The 25,659-nt window shown below is 44.5% G+C and overlaps 1 protein-coding gene and 1 pseudogene across 1 annotated transcript in view; one reads left to right on the top strand and one right to left on the bottom strand.

The window, feature by feature from the left end:
- HRH1 (histamine receptor H1) overlaps nucleotides 1–25,659 on the bottom strand; it is a 110,047-nt gene that overhangs the window by 21,373 nt on the left and 63,015 nt on the right. The gene's annotated exons all lie outside the window — the stretch shown is intronic.
- On the top strand, nucleotides 6,083–6,510 carry LOC108584508 (annotated as a pseudogene).

Here is a 25,659-nt window from a genome sequence, read left to right on the forward strand (position 1 = left end):
TCGAGACCATCCTGGCTAACACGGTGAAACCCCGTCTCTACTTAAAAAAATACAAAAAACTAGCCGGGCGAGGTGGCGGGCGCCTGTACTCCCAGCTACTCGGGAGGCTGAGACGGCAGAATGGCGTAAACCTGGGAGGCGGAGCTTGCAGTGAGCTGAGATCCGGCCACTGCACTCCAGCCTGGGCGACAGAGCGAGACTCCGTCTCAAAAAAAAAAAAAAAAAAACCTAAAAGATTTCATGCAAAAACTCCAGATTTTATAAGAGTGGGGGTAAGTGGGGGGTGGGGGGCTGCCACTGGGGGCAGGAGGGGGACTGTTGCTCACCTCTGAGAATGCTAAAATAGAGGAGGGGATAGAAGAAGGCAGCAGACAAAATGCAATAATTCATATGCTGGAACAACCGAGATCTACCAGCAGAAGGATGAATTTAGACCTTTCCCTCATATCATACACAAAAATTAGCTCATAATTGATGATAGTCCTAAATGTAAAAGCTAAATTTTTGTGACCTTGAGTTAGGCAAAGATTTCTCAGATACAGCACCAAAGGCATAAGGAATTTTTAAAAACTGCTAAATTGGACTTCATCAAGATGAGAAACTTTTGGGTTTCAAGAGGTACCACTAAGAAAATGAAAAGCTATGGAATGGAAGAAAATATTTATAGGTCATATATATGATATATCATATATCTAATATATCCAAAATATATAAAGAACTCTTCCAACTCAATCACAAGAAGATAAATAACCCAATTTATAAATAGGCAAAGGATTTATATAGACATTTCACCAAACAAGATATAGGAATGGCTCAAAAGCACATGAAAGGATGTTCAACATCATTAGTCATTAAGGAAATGAAAAATCAAAACCACAGTGAGATACCACTTCACATCTACTAGGATGACTATAATTTAAAAAGAAGGACAATAACAAGTGGTGGTGAAGATGTGGAGAAATAAGAACTCTCAAACACTGCTGGTGGAAATGTAAAATGGTGCAGCTACTGTGAAAAGCAGTCTGACAGTTCTTCAAATGGTTAAACATGGTTACCATATGACTCAGTGATTGATTCCACACCTACATATATACCCAAGAGAACTGATCACGTGACCACAGAAAAACTTGTATGCAGATATTCATAGCATTATTCATAACAACCAAAAAGTGGAAAAAACCCAAATGTTCATCAACTGGTGAATGGATTTTGATTAAAATGTGGTCTATTTGTCATTAGAAAGAAACACAGTACTATTCCAAGCTACAACATGGAGGAACTGGAAAAACATCATGCTAGGTGAATGAAGTCAGACACAAAAGGCAACACATTGAATGATTCAATTTATATGAAATGTCCAGAACAGGCAAATTATATTATAGAGACAGAGAATAGATTAGTGGTTGCCTGGAGGGGGGAACAGGCAGGGATCTTTTGGAAAAGAGAGAAATGTTCTAAAATTGGATTCTGATGATGATTACACAATTCTGTAAATTTACTAACTGAATATATGATAACTGAATTATATGACTCACTTATAATGGGTGAATTTTTTGATAGGAAAATTACACCTCAATCAAGTTGTTTTGAAATTTTTTCAGTGGATTAAGAAAGAGACTGCTTTGGGTTCCAGATCTCTGTCTGTTTTTAAAATCTATTTCACTGCACCAGTGTTGGGAAACAGGATCAGTGATAAGATTCTCAGCATCATTTAAATGAAAACAAACTAGTTGCTTAGCAGAAGAACTGCTTTAACCAGAACCGAGATTTAGATAAAATAGATCTCATGGTTTCTTGTAAAAGGGGCAGGGAGATGTTATGCGTAACTTCTAAATTAGTCATCGGAAGTGGAAGGAGAGGAATGACAGAGCTAAATCAAACCCTTTCCTCCTACACGTCTGTGATCTTCTCTCATTTTATAATTTGGTTTAAGAGACTGAACTAGTTTGTTTGTATACTCCCCACAACCCGCAGCCCTGGTGTGACAGGCTGGAATTTTTAAAGCTAAGTGCAGGAAAGGAAAGCTGAAGGATATTATCACTAAATGGAAGAAGGAAAAAAAAAAAAAAAAGGCAGCATTAAAAGCCCAGCTCAGTTATCTCTTACTTTCTAACATCAAAAAGCAAGAGAGAAGCTGGGCGCGGTGGCTCACGCCTATAATCCCAGCACTATGGGAGGCCGAGGCGGGCAGATCACAAGGTAAGCAGTTTGAAACCATCCTGGCTAATATGGTAAAACTCCGTCTCTACTAAAAATAAAAAAATTAAAAAAAAAAAAAAATTAGCTGGGCATGGCGGCGCATGCCTGTAATCCCAGCTACTCAGGAGGCTGAGGCAGGAGAATTGCTTGAACCTGAGAGGCAGAGGTTGCAGTGAGCCGAGATCATGCCACTGAACTCCAGCCTGGGCGACACAGCGAGACTCTGTCTCAAAAAAAAAAGAAAAAGAAAAGTAATATTTTCATGATTGCATCAGGCTGGGAGATTTTCCATATTGCGTCATTTAATCCTCATCGTGCTGGTGACCTCACCAAAATAATTCTGCCCCCCATTTTAATGATGTGGAAACAGAGGCTTCTGTAGTTTTTAGGGCTTGGTGCCTGCACTAGGAGATTCCACAGTGACTCAAGAGCAAGTTTCACTTAAAGGCCCAAGGGGCACCCATCTGCTAAGACCTTCCAGTGAACTTCACATACTCCCCTACCCCATCCTCTTTTTCATTGTGAAGAGAATAAAATAAATAAACACTTTGAATAAAGATTCCAGGGAATTGAAAACATGGACATCCGTGCTAGCATGAGAAAGGGATATAGTGAATACATCATCCTCTTTTTCACTGTGAAAAGAGGAAAATAAACAAACGCTTTAAATAAAGATTCCAAGGAATTTGAAAATATGGATATCCGTGCTAACATGAGACAAGGACACAGTGATTACACTACCAAACCCAGCACACACACAAGTATCATTTCAGGACATGATGAATAATGTTTTCATTTTGCTCCGAATCCTTGGAGACTAAATTCTGAGCAATATACTTTCAAAGACCAAAGTTATTCAGGCTGTTCTCTTCTTGAGGAAGAAAAAAGTGATTGATGATATTGAACTAAATAAAAGAGCTGGCAGGAGAAAAAGAGAGGCAGATGCGGCATTTATAAGAGAGAGCTCCCAGGTGATTAGGAGTTCCTGTAACTTTTGTCTCTTTCAGTCAAGTGACCTGATGGATACCTGCCTGCAGCTGCCACCTCATCCCACACCTGGGGCTCTTTAGCACCACCTGCTGGTCAAGCCCTATTGCTGGTTCTGGGGCCAGGCTATTTATATATACGGGTTATTTATATATAGAAGTTATTTATATATAGGGCATAGATGAGTGTGACGCGATCTGGTTCCTAGTTCTATTCTGATATTCACAGATGATTCATTTATTCATTCATCTATTTATCCATTCATTCTCCCTTCCTTCCATCAGACCATCCACAAAATCTTCACTGATGATTATTCTTGCCAGGTACAGATATTATGATAGCCAAGGGATGAACACAGTTCCTATTTTCATGGAGGTGCCAGCCTATACCAGTAATTCTCGATTCTGCCTGCCTGAGAGTTTTGTTTTGTTTTTTTTTGAGATGGAGTCTCGCTCTGTTGCCCAGACTGGAGTGCAATGGCATGATCTCAGCTCACTGCAAACTCTGCCTCCCAGGTTCAGGTGATTCTCCTGCCTCAGCCTCCCAGGTTGCTGGGATTACAGGCACCTGCCACCACATCTGGCTAATTTTTATGTTTTTAGTAGAGACGGGGTTTCACCATAGTGGCCAGGCTGGTCTCAAACTCCTGACCTCAAATGATCCACTTGCCTCAGTCTCCCAAAGTGCTGGGATTACAGGCGTGAGCCACTGCGTCAAAAGCTTTTAAAACATATTGAGATGTCTTCTTTCAGGAAGACTGAGTAGAGGTACTTTTCTCTATTCTGCTAAGTACAACCAAAACTCTGGATGTTACATTTAAAGCAAACACAAGAAGACTCTGACAGGTGGAGAGGCAAAGGCAAAGCAGTGAGGAACATTGGGACTCAATGAATGACACTGTGATGAGTTCCCCGGGCTTTTGTTTGGCCACATACATCAGAGAGTTTGAGCTGAAGAAGCTGGCAGCTCAGAAATGGCAATCGGCACAGGCAAAACAAAAGCCTGCTGTGTCTAGCCAAAAGACTGGGAAAGGGGCTGCCTAGCAAAATAGAAAACTTTTAGACAACACCTGCTCTATTTCAGCCAAACACCATAGAAAAACACTGTGCCCCGTTCCTGTCCTAGCCAGATGAGGCGAAGGAGGGAGGGAAGCCAAGACTTCCACCCTTGTCAAGCTGTAATGAAGTGACTCAACTCCCCCTGCTGGGGTGGTGTCCCCGCCATTCCTAGCAGGGAGCTGGGACTTGCATCCTGTCAGGTGATGACAAGCCCTGCACCCACTCCCACGGTGTCAGTAGGGGTGCATGGGGAGCAGTGAGGAGGCAGTCTCATCCCTCCCAGCTGGGGACTTATCTTCAGTGGCCTAGTGGGGAGATGGAGCTCCCACATCTGCTCAGCAATAATGAGAAACCCACGCCCTTCAGGTGTCAAGAGAAGCTAAGTGGGGAGCCAGGACATCTACCTCCACCTGGAAGTAATGAGGCAGCATACTCTCCCCTTGTGTCCTCCGGCTTCCCCTGCTACGGCAGTGTCAGTCAAAACCAGATAAATCAGGAGATTTAAATATGATCCTAGGTCTCATAATACCTAAAATTTCCATATTTCAATTGAAAATCATTTTTCACATCAAAAAATGAGAAGGGAATTCAAATAGGATTTTTTTTTTTTTTTTTTTTTTGTGAGACAGAGTCTCACTCTGTCGCCCAGGCTGGAGTGCAGTGGCGTGATCTCGGCTCACTGCAACCTCTGCCTCCCAGGTTCAAGCCATTCTCCTGCCTCAGCCTCCCAAGTAGCTGGGACTACAGGCACATGCCACCATGCCTGGCTAATTTTTTTGCATTTTTAGTAAAGACGGGGTTTCACCGTGTTAGCCAGGATGGTCTCGATCTCCTGACCTCATGATCTGCCTGCCTCGGCCTCCCAAAGTGCTGGGATTACAGGCGTGAGCCACCACACCTGGCCCAAATAGGATTTTTAAAAAGCAATCATACTATCCGGGCACGGTGGCTCACGCCTGAAATCCCAGCACTCTGGGAGGCCAAGGCAGGCGGATCACGAGGTCAGGAGATCAAGACCATCCTGGCTAACACGGTGAAACCCCATCTCTACTAAAAATACAAAAAAATTAGCTGGGCGTGGTGGTGGGCACCTGTAGTCCCAGCTACTCAGGAGGTTGAGGCAGGAGAATGGTGTGAACCTGGGAGGCAGAGCTTGCAGTCAGCCGAGATTGCACAACTGCACTCCAGCCTGGGCGACAGAGTGAGACTCCATCTCAAAGAGAAAAAAAAAGCAATCATACTTTGGAAGTCTGAGGCAGGAGAATCCCTTCAGCCCAGGAATTTGAGAGCAACTTGGGGAACATAGCAAGACCTCATCTATACAAAATTTTTTTAAAAAATTAACCAGGCATGGTGATGTGCATCTGTAGTCCCCGCTACTTGGGAGGCTAAGGCAGCAGGATTGCTTAAACCAGGAGTTTGCGGCTGCAGTGAGCTATGATCATGCCACTCTATTCCAGCCTGGGAAACAGAGCAAGACTCTGTCTTTAAAAAATAAATAAATAAAATAAAAATAAAAATAAATTTAAAAATGAATAAATAAAGCAATTAATAGATACCACGACGACAGAAGTGTTAGAATTATCTGACAAAACATTTAAAGTAATCATCATAAAAATGCTTCAATATGCAAATGTGAACACACTTGAGACAAATTAAAAAAATAAAGTCTCAGCAAAGAAATAGAAAATATAAAGAAGAACCAATGGAAATTTAGAATGGAAATAATAGTTGAAATAAGAATCCAGAGGTGCCCGCCCTACCTGAGGAGAGGAAGGTTATGGCGTGAAGCTGCAGCTGCTGCTGCTTCTGCAAGGTCTCAGGGCTGGGCTGCAGCCATGTCCTACTGCTGGCAGGAAGGGAAGGATCAAATCATATTTGTAACCAAAGAAGACCAGGAAACTCCAAGCAATGCAGAATCGGTGGCTGATGAACCCAATGATCCATACGAGGAGCATGGATAGATACTGCCAATGGAGACATTAACTGGAACTGCCCATGCCTTGGGCGAATGACCAGCGGCCCCTGTGGGGAACAGTTCAAGTCAGCCTTTTCCTGCTTCCACTATAGCATGGAGGAGATCAAGGGGTCAGACTGTGTAGACCGGTTCCGGGCCATGCAGGAATGCATGCAGAAATACCCAGACCTCTATCCCCAAGAGGATGAGGATGAGGAAGAGGAAGAAGAGAAGCAGCCAGCAGAACAAGCAGAAGAAACAGCTCCCACTGAAGCCACTGCAACCAAAGAAGAGGAGGGGTCAAGTTAACGAAGGCCACAAGGCACTGGGCTCCAGTCCTTTTGAAGTGGACCTTTTGCAAAAAGCCTTGTCGTCACCTTCCAAGAAAGTATCTTTCCCTCTGTTGTCCTGTGCACTGTAATATACAAAATAACTTATTTTGATGATCAGTGGTCTTGACCTCTTGACATATACACTGAAAAAAAAATGGGGGTTGTATGTATGTGTGTCCTACCTAAACCTGTAGCTGCCACTTTTGAATTCTCTTTTCAGATTGCCCTGAATTTTGCCACTTTTAAATCATGTGCTGAATAAGCTCAGCAACTAAAAACCATTACCCAGGAAGGTTTCTTGTGAGTGAGCTGATTTATTCTGATTCATTATATTCCTTTTGGTAGATTTTGTACCCCTTGGGGAAATAATACAAGTAATAGAAAAAAAAATATTCTCTTAAAAATGCTGGGGTGGGGCCTCTACTAGCAGAGGCCAGATGGTCAGATACGATTTCTGCAAACCCATCTTGACCTTGAGTATGTGAAGGTGTACTGCACTTCATTCCTGATACATTTTGGTTTCCATGTTGGTGTTGAGCTCTTAGTTTTCTGTGTTTGGACGGTGAAGATTTGGACCCTCGCATTCACAGTCCCTTTCTAAGTGAAGGGAGAGGCTGGCTTGGCTGTTCCTTGTTATTCCGAAAGCCCTGGTTTGGGGCCCATGTTCACACTGGCTCTCGGTCTGGCCAGGTGCAATGTTCTTGAGAGGTGGGGACCTAATTATTACCAGAGTAGCAGGAAGAGAGGAAACATTGTGAATTAAGTATTCAATTAAAAGGAAACATGATTTCTACCTGAAAAAAAAAAAAGAACCCAATTGATGGGCTTAAAGAAGGCAGGAATAGAGGAAAGAATCAGTAAACTGGAAGATAAAACAATAGAAATTCCCAAATCTGAACATCAGAGGGAAAAGACTAATAAACAAATAAACAAACAAACAGAACTCCAGGGTCCTGTGGGACTATAACAAAAGATCTAACATTCATATAATCATAGTCCCAGAAGGAGATGAGAAAAAGGGTGGCAATGACAATGTGCTTTGAGAGATAATGGCTGAAAATGTCCCAAATTTGGCAAGAGACCTAACTCTACAGAATCAAGAAGCTGTTAACCAAACAGGATAAGCCCCCCAAATATACACCAAAACACATAATAATTAAACTCCTGAAAATGAAAGAAAAAAAATGTTGAAAGTGTCAGAGAAAAACACCTTACCATAATGGGAATGATAGCAGATTTCTCACAGAAAACATAGAGACAAGAAAATGGCATTATATTTTTCAGATGCTGAAAAAAAAGAACTGTCAGCCCAGACTCTTATACTCAGTGAAAATATCTACAAGGAAAAAAAGGAAAACAACACATTCTCAGATGAACTTGTACAGGACTCTGTGCTGAAAACTACAACATGCTGATGAAATAAATCAAAGATGTAAATAAATGGAGAGTGTTTATGGATCGGAAGTCTCAACAGAGTAAATATGTCAATTCTTCCCAAATTAATATACAGATTTAACGCAATTCCTATCAAAATATCAGCAAGATGTCTTACAGATATAGACAAGACTCTTCTAAAATGTATAGGGAAAAGTGAAGAAACTAGAACAACTCAATTTTGAGAAAAAGAGAATAAAATGTGAGAAATCGACCTACCCAATTTCAAAACTACTATACATTAATAGCTACACTAATCAAGATTTTGTGGTATTGGCAAAGGAGTAGACACATAAATCAATAGAATAGAACAGAGAGTCAAGAAATAGAAATAGAACCACTCAAATATTCTCAGGTGATTTTTGACAAAGGCGCAAAATTAAAGCATTTTCAACAAATGGTGCTGGCACAATTGGATGTCATAGGCAAAAACTGAACAACCTAAACCTTACGTCTTATAAAAAAGTTAACTCAGGCTGGGCATGGTGGTGGCTCATGCCTGTAATCCCAGCACTTTGGGAGGCCGAGGCAGGCAGATCATGAGGTTAAGGGATTGAGACCATCCTGGCCAACATAGTGAAACCCTGTCTCTACTAAAAATATAGAATCTTTTGAACCCGGGAGGTGGGGATTGTAGTGAGCCAAGATCGCACCTCTTCACTCCAGCCTGGTGACAGAGCGAGACTCCGTCTAAAAAACATACGAACAAAAAATTAACTCAAAATGCTCCACAGACCATTAAATGTAAAATGTAGAACTACAAAACTTGTAGAAAAACACATTAGAAGAAATCTTCAGGATCCACAGCTAAGCTAAAAGTTCTTAGACTTGTGACTAAAAACATGATCCACAAAAAGAAAAAACAATGAATTAGACCCCATCAAAAGGAAAAATTTTGTTCTGTGAAAGACCCTGTTAAGAGGATAAAAAGACAAGGAGAAAATATTTGCCAGCTACATATCTTACAAAGGACTAGTATTTAGAATATATGAAGAGCTCTCAAAACTCAATAGTAAAAAGCAGACAATCCAATGAGAAAATGGGCAAATGACATGAGGAAACATTTCATCGTCAAATAGATGATACAGATGGCCCATCCGCCTGTGAAAAGATGTTCAGTATTACTAGCCATCAGAAAAGTGCAAATCAAAACCACAATGAGATATCACTGCACAGCCATCAGAATGGCTAAAATAAAAGACAGTGGCAACACCAAATGCTGAGGAAGACTGCAGAGAAACTGTATCACTCATATATTTCTGGTGGGAAGGTAAAATGATACAACCATTCTGGAAGAGTATGCCGGTTTCTTAAAATACTAAACATGTAACTACCATAAACTTGAGTAATTGTACTCCTGGACATTTATCCCAAAGAAACTAAAACTTATTTGCCTACAAAAAACCTGAACATGAATGCTTATAGCAGCTTTATTCATAATAGCTCAACGCTGGAAACAACCAGATACCCTTTGATAGGTGAATGAGAAACCAACTGTGGAATACTACACAGTAGTAAAAAGGAATGCACTAGTGCTATTCCCAACAATCTGGATGAGTCTCCAGAGAATTATGTGAAGTGAAAGCAGTCCCAAAAGGTTACTAACCATATGACATTTATATAACATTCCTGAAATGACACAATTATAGAAATGGAGAACGGATTAGTGGTTGCCAGGGGTTAGGGATGGGGGAGGTGAGAAGGAAAGGGGATGTGGCTATAGAAAGGCAACGTTGGTGATGGAACTCTTCTGTACTTGATTGTCTTTATGTCAATGTCGGTTGTGATATTCTACTACAGTTTTGCAATATGCTACCACTGGAGGAAATTGAGTAAAGTGTATGCAGGATTGCTCTATGTTATTTCCTACAACTGAGTGTTCCTAAAAGGCTTAATGTAAAAAAACTCTTACTGATACCTTGGCCGCACTCCCAGACTCCCAGCCACTATGGTTTGAAGGTCCCCAGGTGATCCAGTGTGCAGCCAGGATTAAAAAAACCACTGGTCTAAGACAGTGCTTCCTAAACTTTCATATGCAAATACATTTTCTGAGTCTCGTTAAAATGGTTCAGGAGGTCTGAGGTAGGGCCAGAGATTCTGCATCTCTAACAAGCTCCGAGGTGATGCCCATGCTGTTGGCCCACGAACCTCACTTTGAGTAGCAAGGGTTTTTACACTGTGGTTACATCCAGGTTGGGTTCACAAGAATTATCAGAGCAACTGTGAAATATATCGTACACTGGGATCCAGCTTAGTCGATTCAGTAGGATCCAGTAGGTCTGGACTGGCGCCGATGACTCTTGGGGATAGATGTCTGGGTATTTCTGCATGCATTCCTGCATGATCCGGAACCGGTCTACACAGTCTGACCCCTTGATCTCCTCCATGATATAGTGGAAACATGAAAAGGCAGACTTGAACTGTTTTCCACAGGGGCTGCTGGCCATTCCCCCAAGGCATAGGCAATTCCAGTTAATGTCTAAACATTAAGGTTTAGGTGTTTTTTAATAGCTCCCCTGGTGAATGTGGTGCCGAGCCAGGTTTAGGATCCAGCAGCAAGCTGCCTCCTGCTCCTTGATTCCTGTGTATGAGCTCACCTTGGCACCCAAGGCCAATAATGGAATTTAAAATTCTTGTCTTCATGCCCAGTACTTTCACTGCCTTAGACCTGGGGTCCGGCCCTGGGACTTGGTCTCTCTCAACTCCCTTGAACCTACCCAGTGGACTTCAGTCAGTGTCAGCTCCCTAGAACATGCTCTGGTGTCTCCTGTCTGTCACCGGCCTTCTGGAGGCCAGCCGCCTACTCCTTTTGTTCATCCTTTGGAGGCTGCCTTGATCTAAGCTCAAGTTTGCTCTCACCAGGGATACTGCAACAGCCCCCTAACTGGCCAGCCCACTTCCAATTTCACCCCCTGTAGTCCCCATCCGTGTCAACTACAAGCAATCTTTCTAAATCCACATTTCTCTCCTTCAGTTACTTATTCCCATTATCATTTTTGCTGATCTGTCTTTCCTATACCACCATTTACTTTATATATAATTTAAATGGATCCACTTTTTGCTGAAGTTTATTTCACTACCACATATGAAAAACCAGTTATCTTTTTTTGTTATCTATAGAACTTTCCATAGCCATAAATAAAATGACAATAAAACAGTGTGATTTAATTCTACTCAGATATTGTGAAGAAGGCTTTGCTTTGTTAAAGAGAAACCTTAGCAAGAGTAAGATAGGTGTTAAAAACTTCCCATCACTGGCCGGGCACGGTGGCTCACACCTGTAATTCCAGCACTTTGGGAGGCCGAGGCAGGCGGATTACGAAGTCAGGAGATCGAGATCATCCTGGCTAACACGGTGAAACACCGTCTCTATTTAAAATACAAAAAATTAGCCGGGCGTGGTGGCAGGCGCCTGTAGTCTCAACTACTCAGGAGGCTGAGATAGGAGAATGGTGTGAACCCAGGAGGCCAAGCTTGCAGTGAGCTGAGATCATGCCACTAAACTCCAGCCTGAGTGACAGAGCGAGACTCTGTCTCAAAATAAAAAAGTAAATAAATAAATAATAAAAACATCCCAACACCAAATTGAGACTCTCTTGGAGGTAATCAGAAGGACTTAAATATGCAAGTAAGACTTGAAAATCAGTTAGTCAATATTAGTTAATGGTACATTTCTGTACCATTTACAGTCACTTCAGGTAACACCCAAGATGTGGTAAACACTGTTTTAAATCTTGTCATATATTGTTTTGCTTCTAAATGCCTTGAAGGAAAACTTCAAACTCCTTAGGCTGTTGGTATGACATTTCCTTCATATTTTGAACCACAGCACTCCAGCAAAAATGAACTCGCTATCCCCAAACTCCCCAGGTTCTTTCAGTTTTGGGGGGCTCTACACACAGGATTCTCTTCCCCAGGAAGAGGATGTGTCTTGCAGATTAGCATTTCATTTATGTTTACTATTGTCTTTTATGGGCCTATTTCAGAGCCCACCTGAAACAAAGTAGGTGAGAAGAATGAAAGGGACAAAGGAGAGGTGGAAAGGTTGATAAACAAGATGGGAAGAAAAAGGAAGGGAGGGAGGCAGAGGGAAGGAAAGTATCAATGAACTTCTATTTATTCTACAAAGCCCATCTTAACTGTTTCCTCTTTTCTGAAGCTTTCCTGTATCCCTTAGCCATATCTAAGCATTTCTTCTTCTGGGTTCCTACAGTATTGTCTCCATATCTCTATTAAGGCATTTAACACTATATTCTTTTTTTTTTTTTTTTTTTTTGAGACCGAGTCTCACTCTGTCGCCCAGGCTGGAGTGCAGTGACAAGATCTTGTCTCACTGCAACCTCCACCTCCTGGGTTCAAGCGATTCTCCTGCCTCAGCCTCCCGAATAGCTGGGACAACAGGCATGTGCCACCACAACTGGCTAATTTTTGTATTTTTTTAGTAGAGATGGGGTATTGCCATGTTGGCCGGGCTGGTTTCAAACTCCTGACCTGAGGTGATCCACCCACCTCAGTCTCCCAAAGTGTTGAAATTACAGGCGTGAGCCACTACACCCGGTCCACTATATTCTATTGAATGAATTCAGGTGTCCTTCACTTAGACTTTGATCCCTACAAGGGCAGGACCACTGCGATATTCACTTATATTTCCAGCACCTCGTCCAGTGGCTTTAAAACTTGGTTGCGCATTGGAATCATAATCAGAGCTTTAAAAAAATACTGATGCCGAGGACTCACCACTCCTGGACTGGATTCTGATGTAACTGGTCTAGGGTGTGTCTGGGTTTCAGGATTAAAAACAACTTTTTGTTGGAGACAGGTTGTCGTTCTGTTGCCCAGGCTGGAGTGCAGTGGCAAGATCATAGCTCACTGTGACCTTGAACTCCTGGCCTCAAGCAATTCTCCTGCCTTGGCCTCCCAAAGCACTAGGATTACAGGTAGGAGCCACTCTGCCTGGCCCGGATTTTAAAAACTCTCCAGATAGTTCCAATGCAGCCAATATTGTGAATCACTTTCCTAACCAAAGCCGAATTATGGTAGGAAGAGGTCAGTAAGTGATGAGTAAGTAGATGCAGCCTGCCTTTAACGCACCACAGTTCTGACCCAACATGACCGCATTCAGAGTTTCATGTGATGCTAATTCATTAATATATTCAGGAACTATTAATTAAACAATAATGTGGTACCAGGTATTATGCTAGGCCAAGCCACCAGAGATGGAAATGTGAGTAAGACTCCCAATTCTCCCCTTGTTTTTGATATGCCTCAGGGATGGCTGGGGCCTGTCCTAGTTCATCCAAGAACTTTCTGTCCTGCTGATTAATTGGCCAGCTCCAACAGCAATCATTTCCCTAGTGACTGACAGCAAATCTTACTTCTGGCTGGTTCCTCGGGCAAGTGTTATCTAAGGATAGACTCTATTTACTCTCAGAGAGAGGAAGTTCCCAGGGGGTGTGGGCAAGTCAAGAAACCACAAAGAAAGTGGTCTTGTCTAGATCTCTCCAAGCACTCCAGAAGTGAAAGGGAGATGATGCTCAGGTGGAGACGAAAGTCCTGTGCAGCTCAGACAGGCCTCCTTATGGGTGTGTATGTACATAAAGAAAATGTAAGGCCGGGCATGTTGGCTCACGCCTGTAATCCCAGCACTTTGGGAGGCTGAGGTGGGCAGATTACCTAGATCAGGAGTTTGAGACTAGTCTGGCCAATACGGTGAAACCCTGTCTCTACTAAAAATACAAAAATTAGCCAGGCGTGGTGGCGGGCACTTATAATCTCAGCTACTGGGTGACCTTGGCTTGGCAGGAGAACCGCTTGAACCTGGGAGATGGAGGCTGCAGTGAGTCGAGCTCGTGTCACTGCACTCCAGCCTGGGTGACAGAGTGAGACTCGTCTCAGGAAAAAAAAAAAAAAATCTTCATCACCCATGATGATGTTCATCATCATAGGTAAATGGCATTTCCTTCCCAACCACTATGGTCCCATGCTCAGACCTGCTTCAAAACTCTGCACTACAGGTGACTGAAGACCAGAGATGATGTCCAGGTTGGGTCACCCCTGTTCTGTTCTGCTGTGGACTTTGACAACATCTTCTCTCATCCGCTATCACAGTTTCCTAACTGGTCTTCCTGCTCCTGGTTTTGGCCCATTTCACATAGAAGCCAAATGATCTTTCTAAAACCACAAATCCAATCCCCCTACTCAAAACTCTAATGGCTGGCCACTGTTGTCAGAATATACAGAAACCCCCTGACCCCACATACGTGATACAAGGGTAACAACCCAAATAAACCTGGACTGTTTTGCATCCAGTCTACCTCTGGTATCTTTTTGTGTGTGTGTGTGTGTTTTGAGGCTGACTCTCACTCTGTCACCCAGGCTGGAGTGCAGTTGTGCCATCTTGGCTCACTGCAATCTGCACCTCCCACATTCAAGCGATTCTCATGCTTCAGCCTCCTGAGTAGGTTGGATTACAGGCGCCCACCATAAAGCCCAGCTATTTTTTAAAATTTTAGTAGAGATGGGGTTTCATCATGTTGGCCAGGCTGGTCTCCAAATCCTGACCTCAAGTGATCCACCCGCCTCGGCCTCCCAAAGTGCTGCTGGGATTACAAGCTTAAGTTACCATGCCCGGCCCCATGATCATATTAAAAAGAAATTCAAGTCCAATATCCAGAAAATAAAATGATATGGAAAAGTAACTTCAACCTTTACTGAAGACTTTCCAATAGGCAAAACTGAGAGGTGACAATATGTTAGCAGCCTTCGCTCTCGGCACCTACTTGGCCTGAGTCCACTCTGGCAGCGCTTGAGGAGCCCTTCAGCCCGCCACAGCACTGTGGGAGCCCCTCTCTGTCCTGGCCGAGGCCGCAGCTAGCTCCCTCTGCTTTCGAGGAGGTATGGAGGCAGAGGCGCGGGCGGGAACCGGGGATGCGCGCTGCGCTCGCGGGCCAGCGCCAGTTCCGGGTGCCCCAGCACTGCCGGAATTCTCACCAGGCCTCAGCTGCCTCCGCCCCGCGGGGCAGGGCTCAGGACCTGCAGCCCACCATGCCTGAGCCTCTCCCTACTCGTGGGCTCCTGCGCAGTCGGAGCCTCCCTGACACGCACCGCACACTGGGCCACTGCGCCCGGTCCCATGACGGCCCAGGGGCGGAGGAGTGCTGGCGCACAGTGCAGCACTGGTGGGCAGCTTCACCTGCAGCCCCTGTGTGGGATCCACTAGGTGAACCCAGCTGCGCTCCTGGGTCTAGCAGGGACTTGCAGAACCTTTATGTCTAGCTAAGCGATTATAAATACACCAATCAGTACTCTGTATCTAGCTAACCTAGTGGGGACTTGGAGAACTTTTCTGTTTAGTTCTGCGTCTAGCTAAGGGATTGTAAACGCACCAATCAGCACTATGTGTCTAGCTCAGGGTTTGTTAAACACCAATCAGTACTCTGTGTCTAGCTTAAGGTTTGTAAATACACCAATCAGTACTCTGTATCTGGCTAACCTAGTGGCGACTTGGAGAACTTTTCTAGCGCTCTGTGTCTAGCTAAAGGATTATAAACACACCAATCAGCACTCTGTGTCTAGCTCAGGGATTGTAAATGCACCAATCAGCACTCTGTAAAAATGGACCAATCAGCTCTCTGTAAAACAGACCAATCAGCTCTCTGTAAAATGGACCAATCAGCAGGATGTGGGTGGGGTCAGATAAGGGAATAAAAGTAGGCTGCTGGAGCCAGCAATGGCAATGTGCTGTGGTGGTTTTCTGCACAGTGGGAGTTTTGTTTTTCTCACTGTGCAATAAATCTTATTGCTGTTCACTGTTAGGGTGTGTAGCATGTTTGTAAGCTGTAACACTCACTGTGAAGCTTTGTAGCCTAATTCCTGAGGCCTGTGAAACCACGAACCCACTGGGAGGAGTGAACAACTCCCGATGTGCCACCTTAAGAGCTGTGACACTTACTATGAAGGTGCGCAGCTGCACTCCTGAGGCCAGTGAGACTGTGAACCCACCAGAAGGAAGAAACTACGAACACGTTGGAACATCAGAAGGAATAAGCTTAAGACACACCATTTTTAAGAACTATAACACTCAGCGCGAGGGTCTGCAGCTTCATTCTTGAAGTCAGTATGACCAAAAACCCACCAATTCCAGACACAACACCATCACAAAAAACTTATTCTCCCATCTGTCACCCCCTAGTGCCAGCTACAGCATCAGCTGCTCACCCTCAAATTTCTCTCTCTCAAAAACTTCAGGTTGCCTTGGTTCCCTTTTAATTCCCTTTTCCCTTCTCACCCACTCTTCGATCTTTCTGATTTATTTAAGGGTATCATGTAATTTCTAATACAAATCAGCTTAGCTTTCCCAGTGCCCTCTTTTCTTTATTCATTACTCCAATCAGCTTGACAAATGCCCAAGAGATAAAACAGGTCTACTCTGGAAATAGAGGCAGGGTGCCAGGCAGTGGCTAGTTATATGTCAATACATTTGAGCCATCACACAGAGCTTTTTCCACCTGGTGTTACCTTACTGTGCAGCCTCATCTGTGATTCTCCACTCTCTCAAAATAGGCCCTGCTTGTGTACACCGCATACCTTTACAAACGCTGCTCTCCTGCCGGGAATGCCTGTTCCCGTCCTCTTACCCTGGCAAGACATTCAGTTCTTTACAACCCAGTTCTGATGTCACTTCCTTTTAGGCATTCCTCCGTCCCACCAGGCTGGGTTAATTCACTTCCTTCTCCAGAGCTTTGCTGAACTCTGCACAGACCTCAATTACAACCCTTATAAAGCTGGGTTGTGGCCAGGTGCGGTGGCTCATGCCTGTAATCCCAGCACTCTTGTTTGTAGAAAATCCTGGGGAATCTACAAGAAAACTTTTAGAACTCACAAATGAGTTACAGGGACCCAAGTCCTCAGTTTGGCCTTGGAGGGGTCCCTCTGTCTCCTGGCCCTGCTCCCCCTTTCCTGCGGCACTTCCTAGCACCCCTCCTGTGTGTGGCTCTTTGCAGCCGCAGGTGGAGCACCCACTTCCACGCTGCCTACTTTCCCTCTCTGCTCCCTGCCTGGGTAGAGCCTTTGGAGAGCTTCTGTCTCATCTTCACCTCATCCCTAAAGTCCTTAAATAAGGGGCACATTTATCAAGGATAAGAGTTAGACCTGTGTTATCTCATTTAATCCCCACAGCAACCCTTGGAAGTGGGAACTGTAATTATCACCCCATTTTTCAGATGAGGCCCTGGGAACCTACACCCCTAGTCCAAGCTCACACAGCTATGAGGCCCACTGGGCTTGAAAGCAAGGGCTGCTGCCTGACTCCAACATCCAATTTCTTAACCTGAAAGTTGGAAAGAGAAGAGAGGCCCAATTCCAATGCTTCCTCCCCTAGCTAGATGTATCTCTTCTTTCCCTGATCCAGACTCCAAGGCTGATAAGCTATCAGTGCGTAGAGCTGACTCTGTACTGTGATCATTTATGTAGAGCTTTTCTCTCCCCTGTTTGGCTAGAAGATCCGTGGGAGCAGAGGCCCCATCTTATTCAGCTTTGTAGCCTCACGTGCTAGAACTGCTTGGCACATGGTAGGCATGCACATTGCACGGCTTCAGAAAGAGTGACACGAGATGGTTGAGGGACAATACACTAAAGAGAACAAATGTGTGTTCCCTTTTGCATGCACAGGAGATATGGCCTCACTCATATTTGGGGTGTCAGGATGATGTGGCTGGAATGTATCATGGGGGAAGGCCATCCCCCTCCTTGCTGACAATGCCGTCCATGTCCCCTCAAGGCTGCAGAAGAGTTATCCTGGAGAGAAGGGCCCAGTCTTCAGGGCAGGGATTTGTGCACTCATATTTGTTTACTGTGTGTTTGGCACAGTAAAAAATATTTGTTGAATGAATTTGCTGTGTGACTCTGAACCCTTCTCTCAACTTCTGCAGGCCTCCTCTGTTAAAGGGATTGCTCAAGATCGGGGATTTTGCAAACATTCCCCTTTCCCCCTTTTCTCAGTAGCACAACTACTGGTTTATGTAACAGTTTAGATAAGACAGATAGACGCAGCTTGCTGCTGTAGCTGGAGTGGAGTGGTGGAACCCAGAGCCCTGTCTACTTGACTCCCCCACTTTGCCCCAGACTCCCCAGAGGCCCCTCAGAGCAGCTTGAGAACAGTCAGGCTGGAGAAACTCTAAAGGGCCTTGAAATTCGGAGAGCTCTGTAAGGAGTGTCCACATTTTTTTTTGAGATAGAGTCTTGCTCTGTCACCAGGCTGGAGTGCAGTGGCAACATCTCAGCTCGCTGCAAGCTCTGCCTCCTGGGTTCACACCATTATCCTGCCTCAGCCTCCTGAGTAGCTGGGACTACAGATGCCCGCCACCATGCCCGGCTAATTTTTTTGTATTTTTAGTAGAGACGGGGTTTCACCATGTTAGCCAGGATGGTCTCGATCTCCTGACCTTGTGATCTGTCTGCCTCGGCCTCCCAAAGGGTTGGGATTACAGGCATGAGCCACTGTGCCTGGTCTTTTTTTGTTGTTGGGAACAAGCCCCCCAAAATCTGGCCATAAACTGGCCCCAAAACTGGCCACAAACAAAATCTCTGCAGCACTGTGACATGTTCATGATGGCCATAATGCCCAGGCTGGAAGGTTGTGGGTTTACTGGAATGAGGGCAAGGAACACCTGGCCCACCCAGGGCGGAAAACTGCTTAAATGCATTCTTAAGCGACAAACAATAGCATGAGCGATCTGTGCCTTAAGGACATGCTCCTGCTGCAGTTAACTAGCCCAACCTATTCCTTTAATTTGGCGCATCCCTTCGTTTCCCATAAGGGATACTTTTAGTTAATTTGATATCTATAGAAACAATGCTAATGACTGGCTTGCTGTTAATCAATACGTAGGTAAATCTCTGTTTGGGGTCTCAGCTCTGAAGGCTGTGAGACCCTTGATTTCCCACTTTACACCTCTATATTTCTGTGTGTGTGTCTTTAATTCCTCTAGTGCTGCTGCGTTAGGGTCTCCCCGACCTAGCTGGTGTCAGCATTTTTTTTTTTTTAAGACGAAGTCTCACTCTGTTGCCAGGCTGGAGTGCAGTGGCTCGATCTCGGCTCAGTGCAACCTCTGCCTCCCGGATTCAAGCGATTCTTCTGCCTCAGCCTCCTGAGTAGCTGGGACTACAGGCGCACCACCACGTCCAGCTAATTTTTGTATTTTTAATAGAGATGAGGTTTCACCATGTTGACCAGAATGGTCTTGATCTCTTGACCTTGTGATTCGCCCACCGTGGCCTCCCAAATTGCTAGGATTACAGGCATGTGCCACTGTGCCCGACTGGAGAGTCTGCATTTTAAAAGAGTGGTTCTGAAAAGAGAAAATCCTTTTCCATACATTTGGACAACTATTATTTAATGTGCTTGAATGGTGGAATGTAAGGGCCTTGATTAGGAGTGAGAGGGTGTAGTGTTGTCTTAGGATGGAGAGTTTATGTTTCCCGAGGCCTCCAAACTCCCCTGGGTCTAGGGGGCCACTAGTTCTGCCTTACCATTTGTGCAAGTGAGCCCTGACGTGCAGCTTGCCAGCAGACACTCGGCTGCTGTACTTTCCCGTCAGCCTGCCATGTTCTTCTAAGTGGCTATCTGCTTCACTCCTACTTTTCCCCATTGATTTTTCCCTTCTCTTGCTTTCCAGAACTCACAAAAACCTCCACTGGTTCTAAGCATTTTACATAGTGCTGTGAACTTGCTGGTGGAAGTTGAATAAGTGGATGTGTGATAGGCAAATTGCCCTAGATTTCGATATTTTAGTTAAAATTCCACACAACACCTGGGATATATAATCACACAGGAACCACTTAGCTTCTTGTGAAAACAATTACAGAGTCTAGGAAATGGAAAAATAATCATAGTTTTCATAACTTGTTCCCATGAGGACCTGCTCAATGCTGGGAAGTTACAGCTGTGCACACTTCCAGCTGTGGCTGCACCCACCCTCACTCCCACCCTGTCTTGTGCCTCCTGCTACATTGCTATTTACCCAGTTCCTCAACAGGTTCCTATACAGGCTGTAGGTGCTCAAGAGAGCTATTAAGTGACTATTGTTATCCAGCTGAGATGCTCCCCTGTACAATCCGAACAACTACACCATCCATCACTGGAATAAAGGATTACTGGACTTTTAAAGAGAAACTGATATACTCATGCTCATAGCAGCATTATTGGCAATCACCAGAAGGTGGAAGCAACCCACATACCCATCAGCAGATGAATGGGGAGACAGAATGTGGTCCTCACATACCATGCAATATTTTTAAGCCTTAAAAAAGGAAGGGCATTTGGCACGTGGTACCACCTGGATGAACCTTGAGGACATTCTGCTAAGTAAAATATGACAATCAGAGAAAGAGAAATACTGCATGATTCTACTTATATGAAGTCCCTAGAGTCGTCAAATTCCTCGAGACAGAAAGTGGAATGGTGGCTGCCAGGGGCTGCGGGAAGGAGGAAAGAGGAGTTAGTGTTTGATGGGTACAGAATTTCAGTTTTGCAAGGTGAAGAGTTCCGGAGGTGGATGGTGGTGATGGGCACATGATTGTGTGGTTGTGAATGTAGTTAGTGTCACTGAACTGTGCACATAAAATGGTTAAAGTAGTAAGTGTTATGGGTAGATATAGGTATAGATATAGATTTATTTTTTTTGAGCTGGAGTCTCGCACTGTTGCTCAGGCTGGAGTGCAATGGCATGATCTCGGCTCACTGCAACCTCTGCCTCCCAGGTTCAAGCGATTCTCCTGCTTCAGCCTCCCAAGTAGCTGGGATTACAGGTGCATGCCTCCAGGCCTGGCTAATTTTTTTTGTATTTTAGTAGAGTCGAGGTTTCACCGTTTGCCCAGGCTGGTCTTAAACTCCTGAGCCCAGGCAATCCACCCGCCTCAGCCTCCCAAAGTGATAGGATTTTAGGCATGAGCCACCATGCCTGGCCCTGTGTTATGGATATTTTACCACAATTAAAAATAAATAACTAGATGAGAAACTAAACAGCTCCTTAAAGCACTTTGACAAGGTCTAACATTAAAGGATTTGTCAACTTAAGGGCATCTTAAAAAGAAATCCTCCTGAGGATTCGCGGTAGACTGAATGGAGGTGTCTTGTGGTAGAGAGCAGTGCATTGATTGAGTTGTTACACTTTAAATCAAATTTTCTTATAAACTCATATTCCCACGCCCAGATACTTCGGGAGCAGTGACTCACACTCTGTTTAACATTTAACTTGATTTCTCCTCATCTCAGTTAAGGAATCGGGGATTGGTCTCTTTTATGCTCCTGGGGAAGCAGGATTCTGAATAAAACTAACTGTCTCTGTGGTTGGTTTTCTTTTTTTTGTTATTGACATAGAACAATCGTAAAATTATGAAATGCAGCAAAATAATGTGTACATTATTATTCTACTTATATAAAACAGAGAAATGCAGGGGGAAAAAGTGGATCTTTGAGAGATAGGCCACCCTTCCCTGGGGTTGCTATAATGAACCTCAATTTCTCTGTTCTTTAAGTTCAGCACAGTCCGATAAAAGAGGGCAAACAAGGTTTACAAGAGGCAGCCCGACAAGAAGGGTAAAACCAGCATGATCTTCCCTGCACAGGATGACGGAAACCAATTTACTGTCTCAGCTGTGTGTCTAAGGCATATTTTCACCTGCTGGTGTGCATGGGCAGCCCTGCAGCTCCACACCTCCTCTTGCTGGTTGCCTAGTGGAGTGGCTGCAAGCTCTGCACCGGCATCTTCATTCCTAAGCCCCTTGCGTACCAACAAACAGGACCCTCCACCTCAGCAGTACTGTTCTCACAGAGGACAGGGATTCTCAGGACAGTGATGAGGTAACTGGCCTCAGAGACAGGCAGCTTTACCAAGACTATACAGCAAGTCAGGGTTGGAGTTGACAGTGGTACTTGGGGTTTCTTAGACCCAGGTCCAATTCTTTTTGGAATCAAACAACTAACATTTATAGCAGGTACCCCAGGCCAGGCGTGGTGCTTGGGGATTGATAGGTATTGTTTTATTAAAATCCCACCATAATGCTAGGAGGTAATTACTATTACAATTACTTTTCCAGATTACTTTTACTGAGTCTTACAGAGCTTAAGTAATTTGCCAAAAGTCATGGAACTAACAAAAGGCAGAATCCGGATTTTAACCTTGGTCTGTGTGACTACTCTATCTGTTTGTAGGCAATACTTCCTCCCTTCCTGTTTCAGAAGATTTTTGATAAAAAAACATTAAGTTACCACAATTAAAATAAATAAGAAAGAAACTAAACAGCTCCTTAAAGCATTTTGACAAGGTCTAACATTAAAGGATTTGTCAATTTAAGGGCATCTTAGGAAGAAATCTTCCTGGGGATTCAGGGTAGACTGAGTGGACGTGTCTTGCGGCAGACACCAGTGCATTGATTGAATTGTTACACATTAAATTAATTTTTTTTTTTTTGAGACGAAGTCTCAACTCTGTTGCCCAAGTTGGAGTACAGTGGCACAATCTCAGTTCACTGCAACCTCCACCTCCCGGGTCCAAGCGATTCTTTTGCCTCAGCCTCCCAAGTAGCTGGAACTGCAAGCACGTGCCACCATTCCCGGTGAATTTTTGTATTTTTAGTAGAGACGGGGGATTTCACTATGTTGGCCAGGCTGGTTTCGAACTCCTGACCTCGTGATCTGCCCACCTTGGCCTCCCAAAGTGCTGGGATTACAGGCGTGAGCCATGGCGCCTGGCCCATTTGTTTATTTTTAACAGTGATAAAATACCTACAGTATAACACTTACCATTTTAACCATTTTATATGCACAGTTCAATGATACTAACTACGTTCACAACCACACAACCATGCACTCATCGCCACCACCCATCTCCAGAATTCTGGATAATAATCCATTAATTTATGTGCTAGGTTTGTGTGGTTTTCTGGAGCCACTGCTCCCTGAGGTATTTAGGCATGGCAATATGAGTTTATAAGAAAATTTAGGCCAGGCGTGGTGGCTCACTCCTGTAATCCTAGCACTTTAAGAGGTCGAGGCAGGCAGATCATGAGGTCAGGAGTTTGAGACCAGCCTGGCCAACATAGTGAAACCCCGTCTCTACTAAAAACACAAAAAATTAGCTGGGTGTGGTGGCTTATGTCTGTAATCCCAGCTACTCAGAGGCTGAGGCAGGAGAATTGCTTGAACCTAAGAGGTGGAGGTTGCAGTGAGCCGAGATCACGCCACAGTGCTCCAGCCTGGGCAACAGAGCAAGACTCTGTCTCCAAAAATAAATAAATAAATAAGCAAATAAATAAATAAGTCTGGGCACTGTGGCTCACACCTGTAATCCCAGCACTTTGGGAGGCCGAGGTGGGCAGATCACTTGAGGTCAGGAGTTTGAGACCAGTCTGGCCAACACGGTGAAACCCCATCTCATGAAAAATACAAAAAATTAGCTGGGCGTGATGGCCCATGCCTATAATCCCAGCTACTCAGGAGACTGAGGCAGGAGAATCGCTTGAACTCGGGAGGTGGAGGCCGCAGTGAGCCGAGATCATGCCACTGCACTCCAGTCTGGGCAACCGAGCAAGACTCCATCTCAAGAATAAATAAATAAATGAGAAAGAGAACTTTGCTGTGTGCCCCTCATATGTGTCCTGTCCCATGCATGGCCCCCACAAGAAACTACCGTCCTGACTTTTAAGGAATCACTCTTGTGTCTTTTAAATTTTTTTTTTTTTTTTTTGAGATGGAGTCTCACTCTGTTGCCCAGGTTGGAGTGCAGTAGCACGATCTCAGCTCACTGCAACCTCTGCCTCCTGGGTTCAAGCTTGGGTTCAAGTTTGAGCCTCCTGAGTAGCTGGGACTACAGGCACCTGCCACCACACCTGGCTAATTATTTTTTGTATTTTTAGCAGAGACGAGGTTTCACCATATTGGCCAGGCTGGTCTCGAACTCCTGACCTTGTGATCCACCCACCTTGGCCTCCCAAAGTGCTGGGATTACAGGCATGAGCCACTGCGCCCGGCTTAAAATTGTTTTTTTCCTCAAATGTACATACCTAGATACTACATTCTTGACCATTTGAAAAATTTGCTGCCTTTTAATTCTTTTTAAATGTGTGGGTTCCTCATTCATCCTTTTACTTCCTTATACTTTTTCCTTGAAAGAATCTGGAAGTTTGACTGTTGCATCTCCCTTGGGCTGATGTTGCTGACTGCACACTTGAAGTTCTGTTCAACACACTACTCTGTCCTGTGGTCGTCCTGAGAATTGCCAGCTGAATCCAGAGACTGGCTCAGGCTCAGGATTGATCCCTTTGGTCAGAGTGCAGGTAGGGCTTGGTTTCTCCATGTGGTATGTAATGTCTGGTTGTCTCATTTTCTAATAATCTTAGCAGCTGTTATACTTAACACCTATATCTATTCCTCTGTTCCCTTAAAAATTAAAAAGTGTTTTCTAATTGTGTAAAATATATATAATACGGAATTTACCATCTTAACCATTTTAAAGTGTACAGATTAGCAATGTTAAGTACATTCATATTGTTGTGCAAACAATCTCCAGAACTCTCTTTATCTTGTAAAACTGAAACTCTATATTTACTGAACAACTCACCATTTCCCCCTCCCCCAACCCCTGGCACCCACCATTCCACTTCCTTTTTCTTTTTTTTTGAGACCGAGTCTCGCTCTGTCACCCAAGCTGGAGTGCAGTGGCGCCATCTTGGCTCACTGCAACCTCTGCCTCCCGGGTTCAAGCGATTCTCCTGCCTCAGCCTCCTGAGTAGCTGAGATTACAGGCACCTGCCATCATGCCTGGCTAATTTTTGTATTTTTGTAGAGACAGGGTTTCACTATGTTGGCCAGGCTGGTCTTGAACTCCTGACCTCAGGTGATATGCCTGCCTTGGCCTCCCAAAGTGCTGGGATTGCAGGTGTGAACCACTGCACCTGGCCCCACTTTGTTTTTCTTTCTGTTTTTTGGGGGGGTGTTGTTTGTGTGTTTGTTTTTGGAGACGGAGTCTCTCTCTGTTGCCCGGGCTGGCGTGCAGTGGCATGATCTCAGCTCACTGTAACCTCCGCCTCCTGGGTTCAAGCAATTCTGCTGCCTCAGCCTCCTAAGTGGCTAGGACTACAGGCGCACGCCACCACACCTGGCTAATTTTTTTGTATTTTTAGTAGAGATAGGGTTTCACCATGTTGCCCAGGCTGGTTTCGAACTCCTGAGCTCAGTCAATCCGCCCACCTCCGCCTCCCAAAGTGCTAGGATTACAGGTATGAGTCATCACACCTGGCCATTTTTTTTGTTGTTTTTTTGTTTTTTTTTTTTGTTTTTTTTGTTTTTGAGACAGAATCTAGCTCTGTCACCCAGGCTGGTGTGCAGTAGTGGTACAACCTCAGCTCCCTGCAACCTCCATCTACTGGCTTCAAGCGATTCTCCTGCCTCAGCCTCCAAAGTAGCTGGTATTACAGGCACATGCCAGCATGCCCGGCTAATTTTTTGTATTTTTAGTAGAGACGGGATTTCAGTATGTAACCCAGACTAGTCTTGAACTCTTGACCTCAAGAGATTTGCCTGCCTTGGCCTCTCAAAGTGCTCAGATTACAGGCATGAGCCACCGCGCCTGGTCTCCACTTTCTGTCTCTATGAGTTTGAGTACTCCAGGGACCTCATATGGGCAGATTCATA

Source organism: Papio anubis, chromosome 2 (genome assembly GCF_008728515.1).
Source record: "Papio anubis isolate 15944 chromosome 2, Panubis1.0, whole genome shotgun sequence".
Taxonomy (NCBI): domain Eukaryota; kingdom Metazoa; phylum Chordata; class Mammalia; order Primates; family Cercopithecidae; genus Papio; species Papio anubis.